The 14,918-nt window shown below is 36.4% G+C and overlaps 1 protein-coding gene across 5 annotated transcripts in view; it reads left to right on the top strand.

Annotated features, from left to right (window-relative positions):
- Positions 1–216: 216 nt before the first annotated feature.
- Positions 217–14,918, top strand: part of LDAH (lipid droplet associated hydrolase) — a 152,075-nt gene continuing 137,373 nt past the window's right edge. For 3 of the 5 annotated variants that reach the window (XR_636143.3, XM_009183748.3, XM_021924616.2), the window contains exon 1: positions 217–327. The gene's annotated coding sequence lies outside the window, so the exon portion shown is untranslated. Of the gene's footprint in view, positions 328–6,434; positions 6,541–14,918 lie in introns of all 5 variants that reach the window. The other 2 variants (XM_009183747.3, XM_003908325.4) reach the window with 2 other exon arrangements.

Genomic DNA, 14,918 nt, shown 5'->3' with positions numbered 1-14,918 from the left:
GGGGCAGACATGGAACAAATGAGAGAGAAGGAAAGGGAAGCCATAAGTATATCAAGGATGACAGAAAATAAAAGGCGGATAAAATTCAAACGAAAAAGAAAGGAAAACCCCAACACCCTCCAAGAGGTCTCTCTGAATCTGGACCACCGGCTCCAAGCCCCAAACAGAAATCTCCCAGACAGCTTGTGCGCCGCGCGTCCGGCTGACATCGGCTTCCAGGATCAGCTCGCGGCGCGGTACTGTGACGTCACCTGAAGGGAGCACTTCCGGTCTTGTGCCGCCTTCGCAGGACCCTCAGGGAGAGCCGGCCGCCTTCCAGGCGGACAGGTGAGGTACAGCTTCACGAGCTCAGGGTGACTGCCCAAAGGAAGGACGGGTGGGCAGGCACGCGGGATCTGGCGCCTCTTCTGTGTGGTTCCTCGCAGAGCCCCTGTTGCCCTGGGCCAGATGGCCCGTAGCAGCGAAAATAATACTGTTCCGACAGCTCGCTAGTTAGGAGCCACTTGGCCTGGGTGTCCTTTGAGCTGCAGGCCGGGCAGTCGCTCACCCGAGCGCAGGAATGCAGCATTTGAACCCCTAAGTGCAGCCCACCTGTGAGGGAATCTTACGGCTCCCCCGTGGAGGAGTAGAGGCCAAAAGGTTGGGCAACCGGCCGGGAAGAAGTGGCTAGGAGGGGTCAAACTCTGGGCCATGAGTGTTCTTTGTCCCCAGCGTTTAGTGCTCACGCCGCCTTTTATTCATGGTGAAGACCTTTACCGTAAACTCTCACCCTGGGGTCTTAGTTTGGTTTTCTTCCCCACGCAAGACAGGATGCAGATTGGAGCACTTTATTCCTTGATTAATTAATTCGTGTCTTCTCTCGCAAGTAGTTACCAGGCAACTGCTTTGTGTCCTGTGTACCAAACACAAGACGTTGATAGTCCTGGCCGGGCGCGGTGGCTCTCACGCCTGTAATCCCAGCACTTTGGGACCCCGAGGCGGGCGGATCACGAGGTCAGGAGATCGAGACCATCCTGGCTAACACGGTGAAACCCCATCTCTACTAAAAATAAAAAATAAAATAAAAAAAAAAAATAGCCTGGCGTGGTGGCGGGCGCCTGTAGTCCCAGCTTCTAGGGAGGCTGAGGGAGGAGAATGGCATGAACCCAGGAGGTGGAGCTTGCAGTGAGCCGAGATCGCTCCACTGCACTCTAGCCTGGGCGACAGAATGAGACTCTGTCTCAAAAAAAAAAAAAAAAAGTTGATAGTCCTTTAGTTGAAAGAACACATCTGTTTGGAGAAAGAGATACAACCAAAAGAAACCCAGAAGATTTAGAAGCATCTCCAGAATGTTTATTCTCAAAAGCTGTTTTTTAATTAAACTTCTTTATGAAACTATAAATAGGAGTGTCTCTGTTGTGTGTTTTCCCATTTTTCCACCTAAAGGTGAAAGGCTTGGAAACCTGCTAAGGCCCGTCTTTTCAGCATGTAGCATTCTAGGGCACAATCAAGGCAACACAATGGTGCCCATCTAAAATTTTGCATTTTAATATTTTGCTTTTTGATAACTTAATGCCTTCAGACTGGAGGACTTTTTCTTTGTTAAAATGTTGCTCTACTTTCAGCATTTTCTCCCTTGTAGTATTACCATGATATATTTAAGATTAAGCACTTAATTCTGAAGTCACTTTAAGTATACTTCAACCAAAGGGAGATTAGTATATTATTTCTAATGAGTGTATTTAATATAGGTAAGTAGTTTGTACACTTATGAAATTCTTGGCATTAATTGATGTCCAGAAGCTGAAAGCTGCTCTCTGGCACATTTAAAAAGTGTGTGTGTGTGATTACAAGAAAGTTTGATGTCATAGTTGCCACCTTAGACATAGCAAAGGAGTTGTGCAAAACAAATTGCCTTTTTCTAGTAAAGATAATTCAGCAAGTTCATCTTGAGTGTAATGTGTGCTTTAGTTTTTAATATGTCCTCAGCAGTAGTCATGGATTTTATCTTCATTTAAGCTTGATTTTCTGGCCCACTTGCACAGATTTAAGAAGATTCTCACTGGGGTTAGTGTGCAGTGATTCAGATAGCAAATATAGCAAAAGTAGGTGAAATGTAAAAGTCATTAAAAAAAGAATTGTGAAATTGCTCATGTCGCAACCATATCAAGCAGGAGCAAAGACAACTACACAGAATCTTGGTATAACATACAGTCATTACCACTTGGACTTTCTCCTACAATATTTTGCAGTTTGTTTTTTGGATTCTTTAGTGTTATACAATATTTCAAAGTTATATGTGACTGGGAAATATTGGAATAGGTATCAGAGGACTGTAGAATTTATTTTGCCATTTAAATGCTTATGTCCTTGAACAAAAAATGTAAACATCTTTGACCTTTAATTTCTTGTTCTATTAATTGCCTGCTTTTTAGGTCTTCTTAAGGTCTGATGAGAAAGGAAGAGAATATAATTTGCAAATGAAAAGAAGTTAAAAAAAAAAAAAGCAGTGGTTTTATTGCAAGGGGCTAGATGGTGATCAAGTCGGGATATAGAAAACAATTATTTGTTATTACATGTTATTCTGGAGAAAGATGAGATGGATACCCATAGTTACAGCAGACTGTAAAAAAAATTCTGTTTATGTATCATCTGTTTATATGTTGACTTTCACCTGTATGTTTGCAAGTTTATATAGGGCTATGTGCTAAGATTCCCAATTTTCCCCTTTCATACCACTTACACCAATTGCAATTAAATACATATATAATTATTAATAACTTTTTAAAAAACCTTTTCGTTTTGAGATAATTACATAGTCACAGGAAGTTGCAAAAAACTTTACGGGGAAGTCCCTGTGTACCCTTAAGACTGCCTCTCTCGATGGTAACATCTTGGATAACTGTGGCACAATGTTAAAACTGGGAAATTGGCATTGATGCAGTTCACAGAGTGTATTTCCATTTCACCAACTTTATAAGGACTAATTTGTGTGTGTACACCGGTCTATGTGTAGCTTCTTATAACTACCATAATCAAGATAAAGAATTATTCCATCACCACAAGGCCCCCTGATGCTGCCTCCTTATAGTCAAACTGTCTTGTCCCAGCTCTATCCCTAACCTGTGGCAACCACTGCTCTATCTCTATAATTTTGTTACTTCAAGGATATTGTGTAGATGGACTCATACCATATGTAACTTTTTGAGATCCATCCAAATTGTGTGTATCATGCATTCCTTTATTGCTGAGTAGTAGTCCATGGGATGGCTATGCTGCAGTTTGTTTAACCATTCATTCATTGAAGGACATTTGGGTCACGCTATTATAAATAGAGCTTCTATGAACTTTTGTGTGAAGGTTTTTGAGTGAACATACATTTTTCCCTTTCTGGGATAAATGCCCAAGAGTACAATTACTAAATCATATGGTAAGTGTATATTTAGTGAATTAATACTTGTTTAGCTTGTTGATATGGTGAGTTACATTGATTTTAAAATGTTGAACATAACTGGTATAAATCTCACTTGGTTATAGTATATAATTGTATATTTCCATATTCTGTTTGCTAATATTTTGTTAAGGTATAAGTACAGAGGTATGAGAGGTTAAGGTGTAGGTATGAGAGATGTGTTGTAGTTTTTTGCTTATTTGTTTTGTACTGCCTTTGCCAGGCTTTGGTAGAGCAATAGTATTCTACATGGTTTTTAGTGATAACCCTTGTTTCATTATTGCTGCTGTATTAGTAATTTGTGTAGTTTTATCTTTTTCAGTGGTGATTTGCTGATTACAGTGACCTTTTTCAAAGAACTAGCTCTTTATTTCATCTTTGTCTATTTTTAATGTCATTGATTTCTGCTCTTTTGTTATTTTCTTCCTTCTCACTTTAGGATTATTTTGCTTCTCCTTGTCTAGTGCTGTGATTATTAGTTTAAGATCTTTCTTTGTTTCTAAAGTAAGCATTTATTGCCGTAATTTCCCTCTTGGCATTGCTTTAGTTGCATCTCACAGATTTTGCTGTCTTGTATTTTCATTTCCATCCAGTTCTATATATTTTAAATTTTTCCTTAGAAGTTTGCTTGACCCATGAAAATATTTGGGAGTGTGTCATTTAGTTTCCAAGTTTTTGGTGATTTACCCATGTTTTTCTGTTGTTGATTTCTAGTTTTTTCCACAACGATCAGAAAACATAAGCTGTGTAATTTTTAATTTTTAAGTTTGTTTTATGACTGCGGGTATGGTGTATCTTGGTGGATGTTCCATGTATGCTTGAAAAGCATGTGTATTCTGCTATTGTTGGTTGCAGTGTTCGATACGTGTCAGTTATGTCCTGTTCATTCATGGTGTTCTGTTCTTCTGTGTCTTCTTGATTGTCTAATAGTTATTTTTGTTGCTGAAGATCCCAACTATAATTACAAATGTCTCGTTTTTCCTTTTAGCTCCGTTGGTTTGGCTTCATGTATTTTAAATATCCATTGTTTGGTGCATATACATTTAAGATGTTTTCTTGATGAATTAATTGTTGTATCTTTATACGATAATTTTCTTTGCTCTGACGTCTACTTTATCTGATGGTAGTGTAGCCATCACTACTTAAAAAAGGGTAGTTAGCATGGCATATCTTTTCCATACTTCTATGTTCAACCTACCAGTGTCATTATGTTTTAGTGAATTTCTTGTAGACACTATATGCTTGGGTCCTTTAAAAAAAGAAACTACTCTGCCAAACTCTGTCTTTTAGCTAGTATAGTTATATCATTTACACTTAAAGGTAATTGATATGGTAGGGCTTAAGCCAGCCATTTTGTTACTTGTTTTCTGTTTATTTCCTGTTTTTCATATTTGTTCCTCTTCTGTTTCTGTAGGTTTCTTGAATATTTTCAGAATTCTATTTGACGTGTTTATAGTATTTTTGAGTATCTGGCTAAGTTAACCCTTTTTATTGTGCTTTAGGTATAACAATAGATGTAACAACTTATCACAAGGGATACTTTTATTGCCTTTTGCCAGTTGAAGTGTAGAGACCTTACTTCCATTAAGGTCCTTTTTCTTTTTCCCTTTTTAAAATTTAATAGTTGTATTTTCTCTATACACCTTGGACACCACATCAAATGTTGTTATAACGTTTACTTCAACTATCAAATATGATTTAAGAAACTCATGAGATGAAGAATAGTTCATTTTATATTTACCATGACTATTACTCATTCCAGTGTTCTTCCTTTACTCAAATTAAATCTTATTGATACATCATTTCCTTTTTGTTTGAGGAACTTCTTTTAGGAGAACTTCCTAAAGATATGTCTGTTAATGACAAATTAGTTTCCATCATCTGAGAATGTTGTTCCCCTTTGTTCCAGAAGGGTGGTTTTGACCTATATGAAATTTGGCCTTGACAGTTCTTTTACTTTAATATTTGAAAAATGTGCCATTTCTTTCTGTCTTCCATGATTTCTGATGAGAAATCTGATGGCATTCAAATTATTGTTCCCCTTAAAGGTAATGTGCCATTTCTCTCTGGCTGCTTTGGAGATTTTTTATTTTTATTTTTTTGAGACGGAGTCGTGCTCTGTCACCCAGGCTGGAGTGCAGTGGCCGGATCTGAGCTCACTGCAAGCTCCACCTCCCGTGTTTATGCCATTCTCCTGCCTCAGCCTCTGGAGTAGCTGGGACTACAGGCGCCTGCCACCTCGCGTGGCTAGTTTTTTGTATTTTTTTTTAGTAGATACAGGGTTTCGCCATGTTAGCCAGGATGGTCTTGATCTCCTGACCTTGTGATCCACCCGCCTCAGCCTCCCAAAGTGCTGGGATTACAGACTTGAGTCACCGTGCCCGGCCAGGAGATTTTTTTCTTTGTTTTTAGTTTTCTAAACTTTGACTTATGATGTATCTTGTATTTTTATTTTTTCCTACTTAAGGTTTTCTCAGCTTCTTGACTCTGTAGATTTATGTCTTTTGTCAAATTGAGAAGTTTTCAGCTATTATATCTTTGATTATTTTTTTCAGTGCCATACTTTCTTTTCTTCCTCTAAAACTCTGATTGGATGAATGTTAGGTCATTTGTTATTGTCCTACAAGTCCCTGATGCCCTTCTTGTTTCTTTGTCTGTTTTTCTCTGATCAGACTGAGTAAATTCTGTTGATCTGTTTTCAAGTTCACTGATCCTGTTCTCTGTCAATTCCACTCTACTATTGAGCCCATCCAGCAAGTTTTTAATTTTAATTAGTATTTTTTCAATTTTATAATTATTTTTGGTTCTTACTTTTAAAAACATTTCATCTTGCAAGGAGAGCTACTTTCAATATACATGGAATTTCTTGGAAAAACATAACAGTTTTAGGTTATTTGTATATATGAACTAATGTTACTCAAGATTTTAAACCTTCTCTGCAAAATTACCTCTGTAATTAGCAGATGAAGCATGAACGTATATAATTTTTTTCTCTCTGTCTCAGGTAATTCCTTGTTAAAGGCCCTAATAAAAGGGAAATGGGGAAGGAAATGGAGAAGAGAATTTAGGCCTTGGCAAATTGAAAATCGTCTGTAGTGTCTCGCTGACAGGTAAAGTAGGAATTTTGAAACTCTAGAGAAAAGGAACCAGGAATTAAGATGGAATGAAACATTTATATTTACTTCATTAAAACTTTTAAAGTTGTTATATAGTTTCGGATTTAAAAAGCTCTTTCTTCCAGCCTAGGCAACATGGTGAAACCCCTTCTCTACCAAAAATACAAAAAGTTAGCCAGGCATGGTGGTGTGTGCCTATAGTCTCAGCTACTTGTGGGGTGGAGGCCAGAGGATCGCTTGAGCCGAGAAGGTTGAGGCTGCAATGAGCCAAGATTGTGCCCCTGTATTCCAGCCTGGGTGACAAAGTGAGATCCTATCTCAAAAGAAATAATAAAAATAAATAAAAAAACCAAAAAGTTATTTCTCCTTTCCTTCTTTTCCCTTGAAGAATACTGAAGATTTTATATAGTTGACAAATAAGGTAAATGTAAGAAAAAACAAAAATTAAGTAGAATGGGTAACTTTCAGTGGCCATACTTGAGATTTAGGTTATATTGACTGCTGAGGCTTATCAGTTTGATTCCTATCCCTATGATATAATTAAAAATAAACCATGGACCCCCCCCATTGTCAGGCTCACTGACAGTATAACATTGTGATTAAAAAGCTCTTTCTCAGTAAGTATGAAAAGTTAATGCATGAAAAAGAATATATGTTAATTTAGTGGGGGAAAAGATGGTTTCTGTATTACAGTGGTATTAGCACAAGTAGCTTTCCATCTGAAAGAAAATAAAATTGGATCCTTATATAGTGGATTAAAGGTTTAGAAGTAGAGATTAATAAAAATTAAACATCTGGGAAACAATATGTAAAATATGGAAGCCCAGAAAAGCATTAGCATCTGCATTATACAAAGTTTTCTTACAGGCTGATAAGAAAATGATAAATAACTCACTTGGAACCTAGGCAAATGATATGAAGAGACAATTTGTGGAAAAGATAGTCTAAAAAGCTAACAAACATGAAAAAATGCCTAAACATGCTTGTAGTCAGTAAAATGCAATTTAAAGAATGAGGTATTTTACATCCAAAGACTGTAAGACTTACAAACAGTGGTATCACTTAGTGATGATAGGGTTGTAGAGGGAAAGATAACTTTCTACATCGCTAAAAGAATTACATTCTTTTTTTGAGAATAATCTGGCAACATCTATTAAAATTCAACCAGTAATTTCACACTTGGCAATCTGGCCTATAAAAACAAAAGCACTGGTAGATATGAATATATGTAAGAACATAGGTATTTAAGGGTACTTATTGCAGCGTTGTTCTGAAAAAACTGGGAACTAATTGAGTGCTTGGCAACAGGGAGACGGTCATATAAATTGTGGTATATCCACATTATGGAACCATTAAAAATGAATTACTTATATAAACTCTTTGACTTGGCAGGATATCCATATGTTATTAAGTATGAAAGCAAAATGCATAGAAGTGTATATAATATGCTACTATTTGTCAAACACTGGCAACTCATTCATGAAAAAATGCATAAATGCTTAACATATATTTGTGTATAATTATAGAAGAATATGGAAGACTATACTAAGTAACATGGGTTTGGGAGAGATATGGATGGTAAGGAGGAGAGGTAGAATGGAGGCATGATGCAAAAGGTTAAAAAATTGTTTAGAAAAATCACAGCATGCATTGTATCTCATTTATCCATATAAGTGAAATTATATATATGCATGTAAGAAAATTTTAAAAATAACATGAGCTCTGGATCTTTCAGACATTTATGGGTTCAAATTCTGACTCTGCCACTTTACAACTTACTAACTGTGTGACTTAGGCAAATTGCTTAATGTCTTTCAATCAATTTTCTCATATTTTCTTGGGGTGGGAGGATGAAATAATAGTACCCATCTCATAGGGTCGTCATCAGGATTAAATTTAGATAGCATCTGTGAAGTGCTTAGCACAGTACCTGGCTTACAGAAAGCACTCTCAGTTATTCTTACTGTTGCCTTGGTTCTTACGCTCTTGGACATTTGTTAATATCTATTTTTAAAACTTTATCACCATCCTGCAACTTTCTTGAGACACTCCTCACTGGCTTACATTACTTTACATGTCTTAGTTAATGCCTATTTCTAGTTGTTCCTTTTTTATTTTGCTGATGTCTTTTTTCCTTACCTATGGATATTGCTCCCAAAATATAGCAGGAGTTAACCAAAGAAGCTTTTGAATTAGGGTGACTGGGAGAATAGTGGTTCTATATATGGCAGCAGAGAAGTCATGATGTAGGGTTTATAGGGTTGATTTTTAAAACAAGATGATTTTGATATTTGCCATTTTTATGCATCAATGAGGCATCCAGATGAAAATGTTCAATAGCTGGAAAAACTTGACAGGAACTTAAGGAGTAGATATAAAGAATTCTCCCACATGGCTAATTCTCGAAGTGGATGTAATCTCCGAGGGAGAGCATATAGAGAAGTGAACCCAGGGCAGAAACTTTGGGAAAGGGAATAGGGGAGGAAAAGGTTCTCAATGAGGACTGGGAGGTGGCATAGAAGCCAAGATAGAGAAGTTCTTTAAGAAGCAGCTGGAGAAACTGTATGTCTACTTTGTTCTGTCTTGAGCTTTAGTTCTGTGGCTCACATTGTCTTCTGGCCTTGTTCCTTATTTTCTTGAAACTTAAACTACATTTTAAACTAATCCCAGCTTCCTTTCCTCCCACTAATTTCCCTTCTTTTATATTTCCCCTATATGTATGTGAGTAGCGCTTTCATTCCTCTCATCGTTGGCATCAAAATCTGTCATCCCTGCCCCTTTCCCGTCCCTGGTTCTCCATATCATTACCAAGACTTTAGACTCCCATTCACACCTTTTTCATTCCTACTCTTGCCTACATTTGACTGATTATTATCAAAATAATCTAAAGAAGATTCTTTTGAAATAATCTAAAGATTATTTTGATAGCTTCCAAACTCTAGTGTAATCTTCTGTTTTTTCTGTCTTTCATAGTCCTCTTTAAAAAAAACTAGTTTAATCCAGTCCCTCTCCCTTTTAAATCCACCAGATTCTCTTTCCTACAACATTTTCCCAAACTGTTCTGAGGAAGGAGATGAGGTGTTAATGAGAGAGATTAGTAGGATCACCATTAATGAAATATAGTCAAATCAGATTTTAGAAGGTCGTATACCTTTTTGGCACCAGGGACCACTTTTGTGGAAGACAATTTTTCCACAAATGGTGGGGAGTGAGGGTGATGGTTTTGGGATGAAACTGTTCCATCTCAGATCATCGGGCAGTAGATTCTCATAAGGAGCACACAACCTAGATCCTTTGCATGCACAGTTCACAATAGGTTTTGTGTTCCTGTGAGAATTTAATGCCTCCATTGATCTAACATGAGGCGGAGCTCAGGCGGTAATGCTTACTTGCCGCTTATCTCCTGCTATGTGGCCCGGTTCCTAACCAGTTCCAGTCCATGGCCCGGGAGTTGTGGACCCCTGTTGTATACTATGTCCCCAGCTTCAGCATTCACAGTTCCTATCGATGTGCTTTGAAAAAGTTCCTCAGAAGTAAAGCTTACGTGCCTTTGTGTTTAACTTAACTTTGCAGATTGTGTTTTCCAAGGAAGGCCACAATAGTAACTCCCATACCACGTGTTCTTTTTACAATATGACTTTGACACTTCTTCTACTGACCCCTCGCAGTAGAAATGTCAAAGTCATATTGTACAAAGAACATGCTGTCTTTGAATATTGATGGGCTTCTGTCTAACATGGAAGTGATGCTATGTGACTTTTGAGGGTAGGTCATAAAAGGATACAACTTCAATCTGGTACTCTTGAGACATTTGCTCTTGGAACCCAGCCACCATTTTCTGAAGAAGCCTAAAGCAGCCCATATTGGCAGGCCAAATGGAGAAGGCACTTGCAGGTGTTCCAGGCCAACAGCCTATGTGACAATAGCATCAGTCACCAGGCATATGTATAAAGATACTTCCAGATGACTCCTGCCCCCAGTGATCAGGTCACACCCAGTTGCTGAGTTTTCTCAACCAAGGCCCCAGACTTTGGATCAGAGATAGGCTATCTTTGTTGTGCCCTTTCTGAATTCCTGACCCACAGAATCCGTAAGCATAGTAAATGGTTGTCTTAAGCCACTAAGTTTTAGAGTAATATTTTAGGTAGTGAGAGTAACTGGAACACCCAATGTTTCCTGAGAATAGTTTATTTTCTGAAGTGTGGTAACTAATAGCTTGTGATACATGTTCCTTGGAAAAACTGTTTGTGGAATTACTGGTTTTCTAAATTTTTAGCTTGCCATTCAAGGCCTTCATAGTGAACAGTAGGACAGCTTCAGTATTGGCCTGTGCATATCCAGCAAATCAGTCTCCTCCCTGAATGGTATTTTATTTATAGTTTCTGTATCAGTATTATTTTACTCTTCTAGAAAGCCCTTATGTTTAGTTGCTATTTGATAGTCTCTTTTGTAAAGTGCCTGTTCAAATATTTTGCCCATTTTTCTATTGAGTTGTCTCTTACTGATTTGTAGAAGTTCTTTGTAAATTCTGGATATGTGCATGTTGGGAGAAAAATCTATATTTTATATCCTATGTGTATATATATATTTCCCAACAACAGGCTCGTATTCAGAATACTATACATATGTGTATATATGTGTGTGTGTATATGTATAGTGTTCTCCCACTCTGTAACTTGCCTTCTGACTCTCTTAATAGTGTCTTTTGCTAAATACAATTTCTTAATTCTAGTGGAGGATGGAATTTGAAAGTATTTTCCTTTTTTTTTTTTTTTTAGATGAAGTCTTAAGTCTTACTCTGCCACCAGGCTGGAGTGCAGTGGCACGATCTTGGCTCACTGCAACCTCCAACTCCCTGGTTCAAGTAATTCTTCTGCCTCAGCTTCCTGAGAAGCTGGGATTACAGGCACGTGCCACCAAGCCCAGCTAATTTTTTTGTTGTTGTTGTATTTTTAGTAGAGATGTGGTTTCATGATATTGGCTAGGATGGTCTCCATCTCCTGATCTTGTGATCCACCCTCCTCAGCCTCTTAAAGTGCTGGGATTACAGGTGTGAGCCACCACGCCCGGCAGTCTTTTCCTTTATGGCTAATGTTTACTATTACCTTGTTTAAGAAACCTTTGGCCACCCTAGGCTCATAAAGGTATGTTCCAATGTTATCTTTTGGAAGCTTTATTATTCACCTTTCACATTTAGATCTATAATATACCTAGTACTATATTTTGTCTATGATGTGAGAAAGGAGTCAAGATTCATTTATTTTCCGCATCCAGTTGAACCAGCATGATTTATTTGAAGGACCTTCTTTTCCTTACTCCTCTGCAAGAACACCATTGTCATAAATCATGAAGATACATGTTTGGATTTGTTTCTGGATTCCCTGTTCTTGTCCACTGTTTTGTCTATTTTGTCTGTCTTTGCATTTAATAATGGTATGTTTTTATTAAACCTGGATATAGGGTAAAGTCCTCCAACTTTGTGGTTGTTCTTCAAACTTGTCTTGGCTATTATTATTATTATTATTATTATGAGATGGAATCTCGCTCTGTCGCCCAGGCTAGAGTGCAGTAGCACAATCTCTGCTTACTGCAAGCTCCGCCTCCTGGGTTCAAGTGATTCTCCTGCTTCAGCCTCTTGAGTAACTGGGACCTCAGGTGCCCGCCCCCATGCCCAGCTAATTTTTTGTCTTTTTATTGGAGACGGGGTTTCACTGTGTTAGCCAGGATGGTCTCGATCTCCTGACCTCGTGATCCACCTGCCTCAGCCTCCCAAAGTGCTGGGATTACAGGCGTGAGCCACCACACCTGGCCTTGTCTTGGCTATTCTTGACTTTTTACACTTCCACATACATATTAGAATTAGCTTTCCAATTTCCATTTTTAAAAAAAAGGAAAGGGAAAAAAACCTGATTTGGATTAGAATTTTACAAATCTAAGAATTAATTTGGAGTTTATACTAGTGAGTCTTCCAGTTCATGAATATGGTTTGTCCCCTCATTATTTAATTTGTCTCAGTAATATCCAGCAAACCATTTAGCTTTCTGTGTAGAGGTCTTGCACATCATTTGTTAGATTTATTCCTAAGTATTTGATTTTTTTGATGCTGTTGTAAGTGGTCTCTTTTTTAAAAATTGTATTTCCAAATTGTTTGTTGTTGGTATATAGAAATATATTTGATTTTCATATATTGACCTTTTAGCTAATGACCATGTTGCATTCACTTATTAATTCAATTAGTATATGTAAGGAATTTTTTGCATTTTCTATGTATATCATCATGTTTGTGCATAATCACATTTCCTATCCAATCTAAATACATTTATATCTTTTTTTGGTTTCTTATTGCATTGGCTAAGACTTCAAGTATAGAAGTGTTGATAGCAGACCTCCATAGCTTGATCCCAAACTCAGAGAGGGTTTCAATATTTTACCCGTAGTAAAACATTTACTGAAGATTTTTAATACTTGTATTATATGAAAAAATATGTATTTCATGTTTATATTTTATGAAAGATTTCTTTATTTCTCACTTTTTAAGAATTTTTTCATGACTCTTGGATTTTATAAAATATTTTCTCTATCAATTGAGATGATTATATAAGTTTTCTTTACCCTGTTAATGTGGTAACTTAAACTGATTAAATTTTGAATATTTAAACAACTTTTCATTTCTGGTATATACACAATTGGATTGTCATCTATTACCCTTTTATATAGCGCTAGATTTGGTCTGCTAATATTCTGAATAGTTTTTGCATCTATCTCAACCTTAATTATAATGTACATTTTAAACTAAAAATTACAAAGAATTGCTGATTTCATAAAAAGAGTTGGGAGGTGTCCCTCTTTTTCTATTCTCTGGACAACTCTATGTAAAATTGGTATTATTCCTTCCTTAAGTGTTAATTTCATCTGGACCAAGAATTTTGTCTTAAGGTATAAGTCTATTAAGAGTCTTCTAGTCTTTTTTCTTTTTGTATCTGCTGGGTTCGGTTTTTTTGTTTGTTTGTTTGTTTGTTTTGGAATTTGTCCATGTCAAGTTTATTGGCATACATTTCTTCATAATATTTGTTTATTATTTTTTGATGTCTGTAGAATCTGGAGTGATATCCTTTTTTCACTTCTGATATTGATTGATTGTGCCATCTCTTTTCTTGAGAAGTCAAGGGTTTGCTTATTTATAGGTGTTTTCAAAGTAAAAACTTTTGGGTTTGCTAATCCTCTCTAATGTAAACTTTTTTTCCTATTTCATTAATATCTACATTATTATCTTTTTTCTATTTTCTTTATTTGGATTCATTTATTTTTTTTTCTAATTCCTTAAGCCAAATGGTTCTTTTATTTGCAGCCTTGTTTTCTAATGTATGCATTTCAAAACTTTGAATTTTCCTGCATTCATATCTTTATCTGCGTTTCATACATTTTGTGTCATATTTTCTATTCTCTATTGCTTCTCTGCTTTCTGCTTATTTCTATATTAATTATTTTCTATATTTTATTAGTTCGTTTCACAGTCTTGTAAATTCTTTCAGTGGTTACGGATTTTTTTAACAGATTTTTAAAAAGTTTTTCTGGCTTTTCTAATTGTTCTCAATGGAAGATTATTTGGGATATACAGATCACCAGCATGTTTCTGTTGGCTTGTAGGCCAATTTTTTAAAATGACCAAATAAAACTTCTGATACCAATTAAAAATTTTGTATTTCTGCCCTGGGCCTTTAAAAGTCAAACCTGCACTTGACCAGTCACCATATATTTTCCAAGTAGGTTTAATACTAGTGCCTAGGAATAGCACTAATGAAGGTTCAGACACATGCAAAGTATATGCTCTGCTGTATGTCATTGTGGCACAATAACAGAGTCCACAAAATTGTCCACATTTGATATTATTATGTTTAAAGTTTTTGGCATTTGAGGAAGTTCTGCTGTGTGGCATTGTGGGACAATAACAGTCCACAAAGTTGTCCACATTTGAGAATATTAGGTATAAAGGTTTTGGCATTTGAGGAAGTTTTAGAAGCTTCCTGTTCATCTTACATATGTAATAAATAATGTAAGGTATGATTAGATATTGTTGGTACTTTAACTTTGAAAGAAAACCATCTTATTACCTCTTTTTCAAGTTTTATTGAAAGATTGGACATTTAATTGAAAACTATTTGGACACTGCAACACAAACTTTAAAAAAATTATAATCTACAGTTCTTACATGAATAAAGCAGTATTCTTACCAAGTAGCCAAAGTAAAATGCAGACATTTTACTGTATGCTGAAGCTGATTAAGATGTATTATTTATAACTCCACTTTCAAATATTTTATTTATTAGTACAGTCTTACTGTTCTCAATGGCTAACTTTATAATAAATATTGT

This window comes from Papio anubis, chromosome 14 (genome assembly GCF_008728515.1).
Source record: "Papio anubis isolate 15944 chromosome 14, Panubis1.0, whole genome shotgun sequence".
Classification (NCBI taxonomy): Eukaryota; Metazoa; Chordata; class Mammalia; order Primates; family Cercopithecidae; genus Papio; species Papio anubis.
This window is presented reverse-complemented; position numbering and strand designations above follow the sequence as displayed.